This window comes from Callospermophilus lateralis, chromosome 4 (assembly GCF_048772815.1).
Source record: "Callospermophilus lateralis isolate mCalLat2 chromosome 4, mCalLat2.hap1, whole genome shotgun sequence".
In the NCBI taxonomy this organism is placed as follows: Eukaryota; Metazoa; Chordata; class Mammalia; order Rodentia; family Sciuridae; genus Callospermophilus; species Callospermophilus lateralis.
This window is the reverse complement of record NC_135308.1, coordinates 106894815-106909698: the sequence shown is the minus strand read 5'-3', so window position 1 is coordinate 106909698 and position 14884 is coordinate 106894815. Positions and strand designations below refer to the sequence as shown.

The 14884-nt window shown below is 40.0% G+C and overlaps 1 protein-coding gene across 3 annotated transcripts in view; it reads left to right on the top strand.

Moving 5' to 3' along the window:
* Positions 1 to 1014: 1014 nt before the first annotated feature.
* The window catches only part of Slc38a4 (solute carrier family 38 member 4), a 63176-nt gene continuing 49306 nt past the window's right edge, over positions 1015 to 14884 (top strand). Inside the window, exon 1 of one of the 3 annotated variants that reach the window (XM_076852787.1) lies at positions 1015 to 1117. The gene's annotated coding sequence lies outside the window, so the exon portion shown is untranslated. Of the gene's footprint in view, positions 1118 to 1335; positions 1465 to 7472; positions 7501 to 14884 lie in introns of those variants that run through there. The other 2 variants (XM_076852788.1, XM_076852789.1) reach the window with 2 other exon arrangements.

Below are 14884 nucleotides of genomic sequence, written 5' to 3'. Positions count from 1 at the left end.
TCAATGTTCCTGATTACTATCCATCACCCAGGTGTATTTCTGTTGTTACTGTGTTTTTTTAAGTGTTAAAGGGCAGCTGGTGTTACAGGTATTGGAAACTATGAAATGAATGAGAAGGTACTAGGTGTTCATGATATGGATAAACAGTGAGACTCACCATTCTGAATAAAGTTAAATTGGATGTGTGAGAATTCAGAAAGTAGTGTGTGTTTCCTGTTGATTTTTGCTCAACTGTGGGTCAGGTCTCCATTGGTAATTTTCTTCCCCCTAAAGAATGACAACTGACTACTAAATAAACAGGTTTCTGAGCATATTTGTTACATAGGCCTTTCTTTGAAACAAGAATTTTGCCAAACATCAGAATACGATTTTACTTAGTTTTCTTTAGGATGATAGGTAGAACCTTTAACAAGCAGAATTGAAGTGTTATTTATTATAGCCTAATTTCTTCTTCACTTATATTGAGGATTATGCTTGATCTAGAATTCCGGGGGTGTGGAGAAGTTCCCACAAAAGACCCATGGGTGAGTACTAGCCAGTTGTCCCATTTTGCTCATGAATAAAGTGACTTTTACAGTGAATAACAGGTTGTTGTTGTTGTTTTTTATTTTGTATTCCTTCTCCATTTTTTTTTCTTTAGGTAAAGTTCAAGTTTGCCCCCCCAAACTGTGAAACTTTACTGTTTCACCTACCCTGAACCCTCTGAAGATCAACATGTATTCCGGCACATAGGAACATGCAATAAACGCAGATTTAACCAGTGAAGAGAACTAACCGTTAAAAATAAACTCACACTAAGTTCTTCTCTGTTATTAGGGACCCAGGAAAGAGGTAGCAGGGACTGAGCTCCAGGGTTCTCTAGGGGGACAGCTGGACAACTCGGCCCCACCTGGGAGGATGCTTTTGTTTACATCTCAGGTTGCCGCCCGACGATTGGTGGCTGGTCTGGAAGGGAGGGTCCGCAGGAAACGCGACACTGGGGATGCTGCCCCCTATCACATGATGGAAATTTCCACTCTTTAGCAAGGCGAAAAGAAAAGAAGGAAGGGTCTTTCAATCCATCCTTTTCCGATACTTCCCCTGGATTCCAATCGGAAGAGGGTAGAAAAAGAGGCGGGTGAGTGAAATTTTGCACGTTTTCTGTTAAACTTGGAGCTTGTTGGTGTGTAAACTTGTGGTTGGGTACTAGCCTGGATGGGCTGGTGTGTTAGCACCGGGACACGCACACGTGTGCAGCCCTGTCTTTTAGCCGTCCGGGGCTTAAGTTAGGCGGTGTGGCTCTTCGCAAGTTGTCGACAGTTCCCAGTTCTTCTTACTTTCCAAACGACCGCACTCTGGGTGGGCTATTGCAGGCTAATGACTGGACTGACTTGAAATAAAGTCAACCCCGCACGCGGAAGGAAGGAGATTGCCTGGAAAGGCTCCTGCGGGACCCGCTTTCCAAAGGGAGGTGATTATGCCAAGGTAGCCTGTGGGGCGGGGGTGGGGGTGGGGATGGGGCATCCCGTGCCTGCCCGGGCCGGGGATTCCCTTGGCACTGGGGTTTAGAGTCGCCTGTATCGGGATCGCCTGCCTAGCTGAGGGGTCCCACCGCGCTAGGGGAGCGGTTTCGCGTCCCCTCAGGGTATTGCCGGCTAGGTGTTACCCGAGTCGTTGGACCCGTGCCCGTGTCCTCAGGATGGGGACACCGGGTGCACGGTTTAAAATAGACCCGGCGTCCCTAACAGCTGGGGCGCCCCGATGGCAGTGTGATTCCCCGGGTGTGGGGGGGGTCCTAGCCTGGGGAACTTCCCAGAGTCTCTCTTGCCGTAGAGGAAGGCTAAGCGGTCCTGGGTCCGGGGACTCATTTTGGGGTGGTAGGAGGGTTAGCCGCAGTGCAGCAACCCCGGATTTGGGAGCCTGTTGCGCGCTGGAGCCAAGGGGAGGGGCGATGCAGAAATGCCGAGTCCAAGGCTGCTGGGCTCGAGGGGGCGTCCGGGGGATGAAGAGAAGAGGCGAGAAGTCCAGGGAGGAGAGGGAGAAGGGGTAAGAGGCCAGATCGGCGGGAACAAGGGCAGAAAGGAAAGCAGAGCCAGGAGTAGCGAATGGAGGAAGGAGGGAAGGAATGGAATGAAGGAAGGGAGCTGGACTCAGGAAGCCCCAGGAAAGGTGAGCAGGGAGCACCTCCAGCTTGGGGAGAGGCGGGAGGTGAGCGCGGCAAACAGACAGCTGTGCTCTGAGGGCAGCGCACAAAAAGCGAGCCTTTGTCTACTGTTGGTACAGGTGGAGGCTGCACCCTGGCCCCCTGGCCCAGGCGCTGAGATGGGGGTTGAGGGAGGAGCGAATCTTCCTGCAACTCGTCGTCATCCATCTGGGAGAGGTGGGCAGAAAGCCCCTTCTATATACGCGCCGGGGCCAGCTCTGGAGATGCGCTCCGGGCTGCTGGGTTGAGTGGAGGAAGAGGGGTGAACTAAGTTGGGAAACTCAGGCGAGGGCAACCTGGTCATGGTTATGTCAGGGTGTCTGCAGGGACTTGAGAAACTAGACTGAGGCCTGGAGATCCCAAGCCCCAGACCATGATAGACCCTTTAAGGGAGGACCGTTGGAGCTTGAAATCTAATTCTCAGAGCAAAAGGTACATCACCCTACATGTCTGGAGGAGGTGGGGAGGGGAACTTAAATAGAAAATGAAGCATAGAAGCCGCCCTGGAGTAGCCAGGGCACTTCTCACAGCCAATCTCCTTCGCTGTGTCCCATCCCCCAAAGGGGCTGGATCAATTCCCCTGGTTATCCACGTGGAAGCTCAGCTTCTGGCCCTAAGGGGAAGTAGGATCCCACCAGGACTTAAATTTGGATCGCTTCCTTCCCCATTTGCCCATTTGCTGGTGTTTGTTTGTTTGTTGTATAGCCATCCTTATTTGCTTTGGAGGACTGAAACACAATCATTAGGAGTAGATTGCCATGTTGTTAGAAAAACATCTTACACCTGTGTCACAATTTCCAGGGCCCAGAAGCTATGTGGTTAGGGTTTGCTTCAATTGCCTTTTTGTGGACCTTCATTTTTGGGGGATTGTGGGGTGAGGAAATCAGCCTCTAATTGTTGTTCCCACTTTTAAAAAGTAGTAAAATTGTTAGACTTTCTCATGCAACACAAGAATTGTGGGGCTGGGGAGGGAGGAGAGAGAAGGGGAGAGAGACTCAAATCTTAACAAATGAATCTACAGAAAATTTATGTTTTTGATAAAAATCTGTAAGGATAGAGACACTGAAGAGAATATGTAATCTTCCCAAACTGAAAGTACCATATGTGTTCAGACACCGGAAACTTTTACTGGGATAATTTGTCACAAAACAATAAAAAGCTAGGAGACTTGTTTGAAGGGAAAAAGAATTTGTTTCTGAAGGCTGCTGCCATAGGAGAGCTGGAGGCCAGACTTTACTAGATTAATGATGGTAATGGCTCACACATACATGGTAATTAGGTTTCTTCTTGTTACCACTTCCTTTGTATTACTATTTGACCAGCTTATGAGAGAGGGTCTATGATTGTACTATTTTGCAGATAAGGAAATGGAGGTATAGAAATTCGAGAAACAATCGTTTCTGGAGATTTTATTTGGGTATTAATTGTTCTTAAATGTAAAGGAATAAATCTCTTTGACTTTATACTTTATCATGGGCACAATTGGACAAGTAACTTCTAGGGATCACCCTAGAAGCTGACTTCTTGGTATGTTACAGACTAATTCAATCCTAAGAGAGGCAAAGATGTGATCTTGGAGTTTAACAATAAATGACATTTGAGAAATGGATAGTATACCCATGTATCTAAACCTTTGTGGTTTTATGTGAGCTAGTGGAACACTAAGGACAAGCACAATAAGCAGCCACTTGTGAACTTGGGTGTTTTCTTTTTTTTATGGCATTGTCTTTGCTCATTTCAGTAGTGTTTTTCAGGCATTTGTGTATCATTTTTTTCCTCCTTATTCCATTTTTAAAAATGTAATCCCCCTTTATTTTTTGCTTTTTACATATCCAAAGTGATAATTTCTCTTTTAAAAAGCACAAAGGTTTGATGTCTAATTGCATATTCTTGATGTACATCAAAATATTAATATATTAAGACAATAATACAGCCTCTAAAAAGGTGCTTCCATCTACCCTATAGGAAGGACTGGGGTGGAAGAGGGGTGACACTCAAGAAAGGAGAGGAAGGTCTTTTAAGAGCCAGGCTTTGTGCCATTACACCCTTTGCACATGTGAATCTCATCTAATCTTCACACAGTACTTTCTGCTATAGGTATTTGTTATATCCCTGTTATGGAGCAGGTGATGGAAGCTCAGAGTAGTCAAGGAAGGGAGCCAAGAGTCAAACAACTAGGAAGTGACATTAGAACCAGTGTCATTAGAACCAAGTCTGCTCAAATCAAAGCTCCTGCTTATTACAGTAAAGGTGGCAGAAAAATACAGATAATTGGGAGGGAGAACAAAAACTTAAGAAAATAAGAAGGTTAGAAATGTTGTTACACAACACAGGATTTGAGCAAGGGGAGAAATGGAAAAAAATCCTTTTCATGTGACCTGCTAATCTTCTTCTGGTCTTCCTCCTGCTATTTATATAATGACCTAATTCCACTCATTCATTCTGAGAATAATCATTGAACATCATTATCTTCCAGGAAACATAGCCCTAACACCTAGCATGGTGCTGGGATAACACTAAGTGCTCAAAAAATATTTGTTGAACTATGAAGTAGTCTAGTAGAAGAAAGAATAAAAAAGTAAACAGTTGCTCTACGTAATGATAAAGACCAGGGAAAAATCAGATTTGAGCACTTTACCATAAAAATCTAGCTTTATAATTGGTCAGGGAATAATTCCAGAATTATTTGAATCATTGCCTCAGGCAGGTTTTGAGGCAGAAATAATAGACAAAGAATTGGAGAAAGTGGGAAGGGGACCCTCAATGAAGAGACCTCCCTGAACAAAGAAAGAATGTCAGAGACACTTTAGGGATTTAGGAGTTTAGTACTCAGGAGTAGAGAATGGGGTTGAGTATGGTCAGGGAGGACCTTGGGCATTGTCTCTGCAAATGTCCCTTTGATCTGCCCTTCCCTTGGATTTTGGAAGTGACCTGTGCTAACAAAACAGAATATTTAAATACAGGGATAGCAATACATTTTATCATTTCATCATTTTATTATGGCATCATAACAATGTGTAGATTTTTAGACTCCATATAATGTTAGAATTTTTAAACCTATGCTCAGATGGGAATATTAGGCTTTGTCATCTACTGTGTGGAAATGCCAAATTCTTATTATTGAGGGTATATTCTACTCTAGTGTGGATACAGTCTACACAACCACAGAAAAGATATCCCAAAAAAGTTATTTTGTTTTTCTGGGGGACTATTGGGGGTGTCTTCATTCCTGATTTTAGTTTTTTAGTGGCTTTATATTTAATTTTAGTGTGTTATAGAAAAGTCAGGAAGTAAGACTGTTACAGTGAAGAACATTACCCGACTATCTCCACAGTAGAGTGTTTATGCCAGATAAGATTTTTGCCTTTTCATAACTTACTTTGAAAATTTAACTCCCAGTGTCTCTTCTTTTTTATACGATATTTTATATACCATTTTGCATTGTAGGCCCAGGGGTCTGTGGGAGTCTTTATCACATCCGCACTTATAAAACACCCTTGATCAGAATGTTATTAGGAAGGAAATTCTGAGAATAAATGATATCTACAAATTACTCAAAACATAATTTCAGTTAATGATTAAATACTCCACATATTTTAGCATTAAATCCTTGGGCAGATATCTTTATATTTCTGAGCTTCAGTTAACTCATCTGTAAAATCAGAATCATAATGGCATCCACCTCATGGGATTTTGAGGATTAAATGCATTATCACATGTAAATGTTTAGATGAAGTCCAGTGCATAAGAGGCACTCACTACACACTTATTGCTGCCACCCAAAGCATTACTTGCAATGTTAACAACAGCTGTCTACATCAAATGTTTTTGATAACATGTTTTTCTCTGTCATAACTAAAATGAAGGAAATAAGAGAGGAAGTGAAAAAGGGACTAAATAATACTCATGCAGGACTGTCCAGCTCAGAGTATGATGGCATTCCCTGTATGACATAAGTGAAATGTTCCCTTAGTTCCTGTTGGTTATGTCATGCTGTGGCTCCTGACTAATCTAGGATGTATCTGTCATTAAAATGAACATCATCTTCAGTTCCCCTGTTTGTTTCATTTTTGTCTCTTTTGTTCACTGCTGTTACCCACTGTCTTCTCCAGTGTGTGGCACAGGCACACACACTTCCTTGTGGAAGGAAGGAAGGAAGGAAAGAAAGAAGGAGGAAAGGAAGGCAGGGAAGGAGGGAGGAAGGAAGGAACATCTGCCTCTTTCCCTTTTTAATGATAGTATCTTTCTTCCAATAAACACTTTTTTTTAATTTAACAATTAAATGCCTGTGCTCTGTTGACAGTGGAAATATTTTAAAATTAAATTATTTATTTAATGTGGATTATTGCTCATGATTAAGGATGCAGGCTTGGGAGTGACAGTGCCCCAGTGCCCCAGATAAGAGCCCCAGTGCCATCGGAGAGCTGTTTCTGAGTTCAGAAACCTGAGGTCAGGTTGTGAGTTTGGCTGTATCATTTGAAGTCTCTGGGTTCAAATTTTGGCTCTGCCACTTTTTACCTGAGTGACTCCTGAGCAAGTTAGTTAATCTCACTGCTTCACTCCTCATCTGTAAAGTGGGAGAAATAACAGTTCTTACCTCACAGGGATTTTACAAGATGTAAATGAGTTAATATTTGCAAAGTATTTGGAATTGTATGTGGCACTCTTATAAGTAACATTAGACTTGTTTGCTAAACAATTAACAGAAACCCTAGTTTCCCAATTAGACATAATGGTACCTACCTTATGAAATGATCACGACGACACGGCCTGGCATGTATAAAACAATCATATATTATTTCTACAGATCTATTGCAAATCTTTATTTCTATAATCTGCAGTAGTGATCTGGGGTCCTGATTTAGCCTTTCCATTTTTTGGTCCATGAAAGTCTGATTGATTCTACCTTACCTTTCGCGCCAACTCTTTTCACCCACCCAATGTTTATCATGTCATTTTGCCGTGCGTCATTCGCTCCTTTTAATCTGCATACTCCTCAGGACAGGGACTTTGCTCTTTGTTTTGTAATAATTTTTATAACGCTGGGTACACTCCGGGTACTATAAAAATATTGAAGAAGAAAAGAAAAAAAAAAGAGATAGTTCACCTAAAGGCAACTTCGACCCAGAGCTGGCCCGACGCACCAATGTGTGCAGGGTCGGTCGCTGGAGGCGCGCTGTGGCCTGTGGCTCGCTGGCTGCGTGGCAGTGCAGACTGTCGGGCATGCGCCGCGGGGGTGCGCGGGGAACTTGAGCTGGGAGGCGGCGCCCCGGGACACTGCGAGAGGGCCGCTGGCTGGGGACACTGCACTCACACAGGTCAGCTTGCTTCTTTTGCTAGGATCAGGCGATTTAGACAGGGACTAGGCGAGTGAGTGAATGAGTGAGGGAGGGAGGGAGGAAGGGAGATGAGAGTGGAAAGTGAATTGAAAAAGGAGGGGAGAGGAAAGGATTCATTAAGGACGGAGGCTGCGGAGGCTCGTGGTTTTAAGAAACAAGCTATATGGGGTCCACATACTGTGGTCTTGTTTGAAGTTTTTTGCATATAGGAGGGTTGTAATACATGGGTTGTATGACCAAACTGACCTTTCTTGTTAAAATGATTTAGTACTTAAAAGATTGATCTTTGCCACCTCGCTTTGTAAATGTGGGAAAGCGTTCAAATGGTTGAGAGGACTAGAAGGAAGAGCTGCTCTGTTATAGTCCCCAAAACATGTTTATTCCTCTTTTGAGGCAATTCTTTAGTACCAGCACACTTAAAAAAAAAAAAAAAAAAAAAAAAAAAAAAAAAAAAAAGGGAGGGAAAGTAAGTTTAACACCTCTTTAGGATATGTGGCTGTGCTATATTCTGCTGTATTTAATTATTCTTTCTGTATAGAGGAGTCTATGATGTTGGTTGACATATATATTTAAGATTTTATTTTGAAATCATTATAGATTCACAGGAAGTTGCAGAGCTAGCACAGAGAGGCCCCATATACTTTTTACCCAGTTTCCTCCAGTAGTTACATCTACATACTTTCAGTACAGTATCAAGATCAGGAAATTGATATTGGTACAATGTGTGTGTATAGCTTCTGTGTCATTTTATTGCATGTGTAGATTTGTGCAGCTATCTTCATTCAAGATTCAGGACTTCCATCTCCATGAAGAGCTCCCTTGTACCACCCTTTTATTGCCACATCCACCTTCTCCTCCTGACCCTTGGCAACCATATGTTTCCTGTCTCCGTATTTTTATCATTTTTGAAAATGTCATGTAAATGGAATCATGGAATACTACTGTTTTATCTTAAAATAAGATTGCATTTTTTTCTCTCTGTTTAATGCTCTTAAAGATCCATTCAAATTGTTACATAAACCAGTAGTTTTGTCTTTTTTCATTTTTGAGTAGTGTTCTAGGAGTATTCTTTGTTTTTTTAATCTATGGAGATACTTATTTGGCACTCAATGGGACTGAATTTCACCTAAGGAGGTAGAAAGTGGGAGGACAAAATTTGAACAAGTTTTTCTTTTCAAAATGGCATTTGTGTGTTATAGTGCGAAAGAATGTGTAATATACCTTAATTTAAAACAGATCCCTGGCTATGCCCAGTGGCGCACATCCATAATCTCAGTGATTGGGGAGGCTGAGGCAGGATGATTGCAAGTTTGAGTCCAGCCTTGGCAATTTAGCCAGACCCTCAGAAATTTAGTAAGACCCTGATTCAAAAGGAAAAAAAAAGGGGGGGGCGGGGGAAAGTGGGTTGAGGAGGTAGTTCAGTGGTAAAATATTCCCGGATTTGTATCCCAGGACCAAAAATTAAGAAATAAATAAAATTGATCACTGAAAGATTAAAAAGGAGAAAAGGAAAAGGACAGAGAAATTTATGTACTCAGACCATAAGGCATAACCCTGTACCTTGGAAGTTTTTCATATCCTTATGACAATCTGTTCTTTGATGGTTACCTTTAGTTAAACAACTCAGGTTTCCTGAAACTAACAAAAACAAAGCCTCTGCCTTAGGAAAATTCCTGTCAGCCTTTGCTCAGTCACATCACTTGACAACTGAGGGACAGGCATGACTGTAAATGACAAAGAGTAGCTCTTTGGGTTGACAGCATTCACCAAGAACACAAAACAGCATCTCTAGCTGAAGGGCATCTATCAAGATCAGGATGTTCTTGGAGAGTGTCAGATAACACTATTCTGGCCCTTTGCCCCACCCACCAGTGGGAGGGACATTTCTCAGTAGTCGATTTGTCTCATTTTAGTGGAAGCTGTTATCCTTCCCATGTGCTCTAAAGCTTGAGCAATCTGAAAACTGGAAGCTGCCACTAGCTAGGGAAAGTATGTCACTGTAGGATGGTGTGCAGACGCCTTAGGCTCCACCCCTCCCTTCAGCCAGTGCTCACTGGAAAGCTCCCTCACCACACCCACCCCACCAGCAGAGGGGAGAAGAAAATACCCACTATGATTCGAAGAGTTTCCAAATAACCCTTTCTTTGCATTTTTAGAATCTCACATTCTGGACTTTCAGAGTCATGTTGTTAAGTCACAGAATAAAAACCTATTATCAGTCTGGAACCCTGACTAGTCTTGCATCTAACTCAGTGCGCTGTCTTAATTCATTTTAATGATTTCTGTTACCAGAGGAATATTCCTTATCCTACACCCTGCCAGAGAACAAAGGATAGGTAGAGAATGGTTCTAAAATCTAAACATGAAGAATTGTCACAGCTAAAGTAATTTATAACTCCTTTACAGGCAGTCTGCTTTTCTGAATCTTGCAAGATGCAATTGAATTCTTAGTCTTGTCTTTCTTTATGATTTTATTTTGAGTAAACATTAGATACCTGTGTCACCTTGCAGTGACACTTCTGGGGCATAGCTGCTGAGCGTGTGTGTGGTCCAAAGGTCCCTCAGCATGGGCAGGGTAGTTAACTTAGTCCTGTAATCTTGAGGGAGAAACTACTTTGTTGCAAGTCAGGCGACTGAATAAAAGCCCACTGACTCTTGTTAACCTTTTTCATGTTTTGCTGTTTACTTATTTGACTAATGATTACAGCCATTAGGAAGGTGTGCTAGGAAATGTAAATATATTGATTATGTTTCCAACATTGTAGGCATTGATTTTTCTAAAGGATCATGGGAGGGTGGTTGTTTTCTTTTAAACCACTTCATTCAAAAAGGAGAAATAGAGTTTTCTGAAGTAAAATAGAAATGTCACATTTACTATATGGATGTAGACAAAGATCAAGTATTAGTTGTATAAATTACTTTCAAAACTAGTTTGTAACATTCTAGCAATATACACACTTTGAAGAATGAAATATTTAATGCTTTACGTTATTCTTTATTTCAAAATTTCTTAAAGTTTAAACTCCTCAACCTGGCAGTCAAGGTCAACCTCAGCCGAATTCTATGTAAACATTTCATTTTAGCTCAAGTAGAGGCCTTTTGTTTTTGGTGTTACTTGGGTCAAACTTCTGATCCCATTTCTCCTTCCTGGGATCCTTTCTCTTCTGTCAGAAGTCACACATTCTTCCTACATGAAATCTGCTCACCCTTTTCTGTCTGCCTCAGCTATCATGCTGAGCTCTCCGGTTCAAGTCACAAAGACCTGAAGACTGCTTTATAAATAGTATCTGCTATGGTTTGGATCTAAAGTGCCCCACAAAGACCCATATGCTAAAGGCTTGGTTACCCACCGGTGGCCCTTTGAGAGATGGTGGAACTTTTAGGAGGTGGAGCCTAGTGGTAGGAGTTGGGTAATTGGGGGCGTACCTTCAAAGGGGATATTGGAATCCTGGCTCCTTCCTATGTCTTTCTTTACTTTCTGGCTGCCATGAGATGAAAGGCTTTGCTGCACCACATGCTTCTCACCATGATGTTCTGCTTTGCCACAGGCCCAATGTGACAGACAAACAGAGATTGGCAATTCATGCCTTGTGATATAGTTTTTCATGTTTCAAATTAAAAAAAAAAAAAACTGCTTTGAGATACAAAGGATCAGGCTCAAGAAATATCTCACATCTAAGCCTAGTAAATAAATTAATGTTTCTAGAAGTGTCTTCATGTTGAGCATTCAAATTAGTCCTGTTCCTGGGTCCACACTGGGAGGTAGAAAGCAACCCCTCTATGCCATGAGTTCAGAAAGGCATTGGATATTTTGGTGGAACAAGACCACAGAATGTCCCCTGGTATCTGTTTGTTTATTCACAACAAAGGAGTGGTTTGCAATTATTGAAGCTGTCAGAGAGAAAGACCTTGGAAGTTTTTGTTGAAAAAAGATGGTAAATTTAAATATAATTGTATTTACTATTGCCATTTAAAAGTGTGTAAAAATATTATTTTAATTTTTATATATAGAAAAATATTTTAGTCTTGGTCTCAACCTTGTATACTCTATCTTCCTCATAAACTATTAAGTTATTCAACCTCAAATTCTCCTGTCACAGACTTTTCAGGAATTTTATTTCCTCAACTGATGAGAGGTATTCTATACCAAGATCTCCCAATTCTTCTCAACTGTTATTTTGTACATAGTCACTTTTTAAAACATTTGATCAGAATTAAAATAAAAAGTCTATTGATGCCCCTTTGTAAGTCTCTCAATAAGGCAAACACAAATAACACATACATACACACACAAGCATGTGCACACACACACAGAGGAATATGCATATCTGCACAGGTATATTTCAGAATTTCTAGCTTTGTGAATTCTTTTGATTTATAAAAGATTAGAAAACCGGTTCAATAACTAATGTGAATACTTTAAAAAAATTGTCCCTTTATTCTCCACCAAATTTAAACTGAGAAAAACAAATGTAGGAAGCACACTTTTTAAAAGAAATAGTCAAAAGGGAAAGTCAAGAAGTAGCTGAGTGTGGTGGGCCTCAGGTTGCCCAGGACTTGGTCCATTGAACATACCAGCTGGGATGAACAGAAAGCCCACCCGATTATAAAGCACAAACGCTTTTCCCACAATAAAATAGAATAAGGGTTTTGTACTTCAGAAACAAAGGATTTTGTTTATTTTTTTCTTAAAAGTTCTTCAAGATTTACTTTTGACAAATAAATCTCAAATATTCAGAAAATGTCAGGCAGAATAAAAATAAAATATTCTATTTACATATTATGCTCTTTTCTAAAGTGATAATCATTAACCTGAATCCTCATATTTTTCTGGTTATGTGCTCTTTGCTGCCATCCTAATATTTTTAAACTCTAATTTCTTTTTGTTAAAAACAATAACAATAGCAACTACCTAGAAATATTCTAAGTAAAGGATTTAAAATATTCTGTGGTCTCATATAAGATATTACTGTGCACATTTCCACTTTGTAGAATATCCAATCTGTACCTGTATAACTGAAACATATTTGTAATTTCTTTCTTCTTTTTCTTTTTTTAAAAATAGTCTCCTTATCTTGGAAACACATATGTATAAACTCTGTGCTGCACAGGTTGCTAGGGCAAGTTCATATAGTCTATTAAATATCAGACCAGAGTAAATAGACCTTGCAGCAGACCAGAGTCGCACTGGAAGCCTGTAGTCCATGTCTGCCTTTCTCTTATAAATATATAGATACATATTTTCAGAGCTTTCTAGACCTGGAATGTTAACTCCTTGACTGGTTAACAAGGCAACAAGTGCTAATGCTCAAGACGGTGACATTTTAAGGGGCCCACTAAATGGAGCCCGTTCTCTGTAGATCTGTCAATATTACAAATATCAAAAGTTTGGGAATCATTCTTTGCCAGAAGGCTTAGGAATTAAAGTTGCCATTTAGTTTTTGGCCAGGGAAATGGAATAAAATTTTTGAATTGGAATTTAGTAATTTCATATTTTATCACTATTCTGAATCAAAAATAATCTATTGCTAGTAAATGTCCATAAAAATATTAAGTACCTAGGTTCTTTTATGTGGTCTACTGATTTAAAAGTATGCAGCCAGAAATAACAAATACTTATTTATGTTTTATGTATATCCCAGGTGTGTAGCTTTTTACCTGCATTATCTCATGTACCAGCTACTGACCCTCTGGCCACTTAGAATCCTTGAAAAGTCATCTTGCCCCCAAATCTACTTAACTGAGGCATGTTATCTGGTGTGTATTTTGTAGTTAATTATTCTCAAATAATATTAGTGATCATAACATAGAATAAATAAATGTGATTATGTGAGGTAATGAAAAGCCTTGAAAGAAAATCATTTTTGAAACATGTTAGCTTTACTCTTGGTAAGCATTTTAGATTTAATTCATGTGGCACAAAGCCATAGTATCGCAGCTATTTCTGTACACTGAAATGATTGAAATCCTTCATTTCTGTATTTCAAAGGATGAGTCAAACTGGATCTAATAAAGGATGTGACACCATAATCTTTCAGACTTCAACTCAAATTCTAAGCAGTCTTATCCAGATTAACCTCATGTTAATGGAAAGTAGCATATATGTAAGACTTCCCTGTATTAAAGCTAAAAGATGCCCATCAATATGTGTTTGGTCAAGAAGCTGTCTTAGAGAGAACCATTATTGATTCATGTAAGCCAACTTATCCATGCACACATTCATATTGATTAAAAAGTTCTTACATTTGATTCAGCTGACTGTGAATGACACCAAACCAGTGTGGCCAGCCAATTTGGGAATGAGTACTGACATGTTCAGCAATTTCGAATCTTAGAGTATAAGCAAAATGTAGGTCACTTACTTTGGCATTTGGAAAATGTGCACTGGTACATCTTTGAGTCTTCTGATCTGTCAATCTCACCAAAAAGAACAATAACCCAAAGCAAGATCAAACCAACCCCCCTAAACTCTACCCACACATTAGAATGTTTAAACACTGACTAAAGGACGGATTTAGGGGTAAATGGTACCATGGTGCTGTTCAGCTTCACAGGTTGGTTAATATTAAGCAAACACATATTGCCAACTGTGTCTTATGACAAGGTTGTTTTCTGAGATTCCATGAGTCAGGGTCAAAAATCGGTCCTTTTCTAGCTGGCAGCAGTGCTAATCGATAAGTTTAACAAGAGAAATAATCTGGTCTAATAAACAGTAATAATACACTTCCAAGCAAAAAGTGTTGAAACTAATTTAATTATCTAATCAATTTTGTGAATATCACATCACTCTTATAAAAAATATCAATAAAAATTTATAATGCCTAATACCTAGTATCTCCTTTAATCCTCACAGTAACCTTGCATATGTTTTTTATTAGATCCAGTTTTAAAAGAGAAAACTAGGTTCCAGAATATTCCCATTCTGATTTAATCTCCTTCTTCAACAGAGGTTTATGAAGTAGGCACCACATGAGACATTGACATTAGAGGCAATTTTTTTTAGATACAATCTTCTCTATGTTCCAGACACTCTGCTGAATGCTGTATAAATATTAACTTAGTTAATCCTCATAAGAGCAGTGTGAGGTAAGCATTATTATTATTTCCTTTCTGTAGATATGGAAACTGAGGCAAACAGAAAAGTCAAACAAGAAAAGGCAAACAACCATCCCAAAGTCAGAAAGTTAATAAGTGACTGAAATCGGATTTAAGTCTAGGCAGACAAGCTCCTGAATCTATACTGTTTGACTCATGTGTGGTAAATAAGACACAGTGTCTGCTTTTGAAGACTTGAAAGTCTAGAAGGACAGACATAAATAGATACATTTCAGCCTGGTCTGTAGGAGGCAGAAACAGGAAAAAG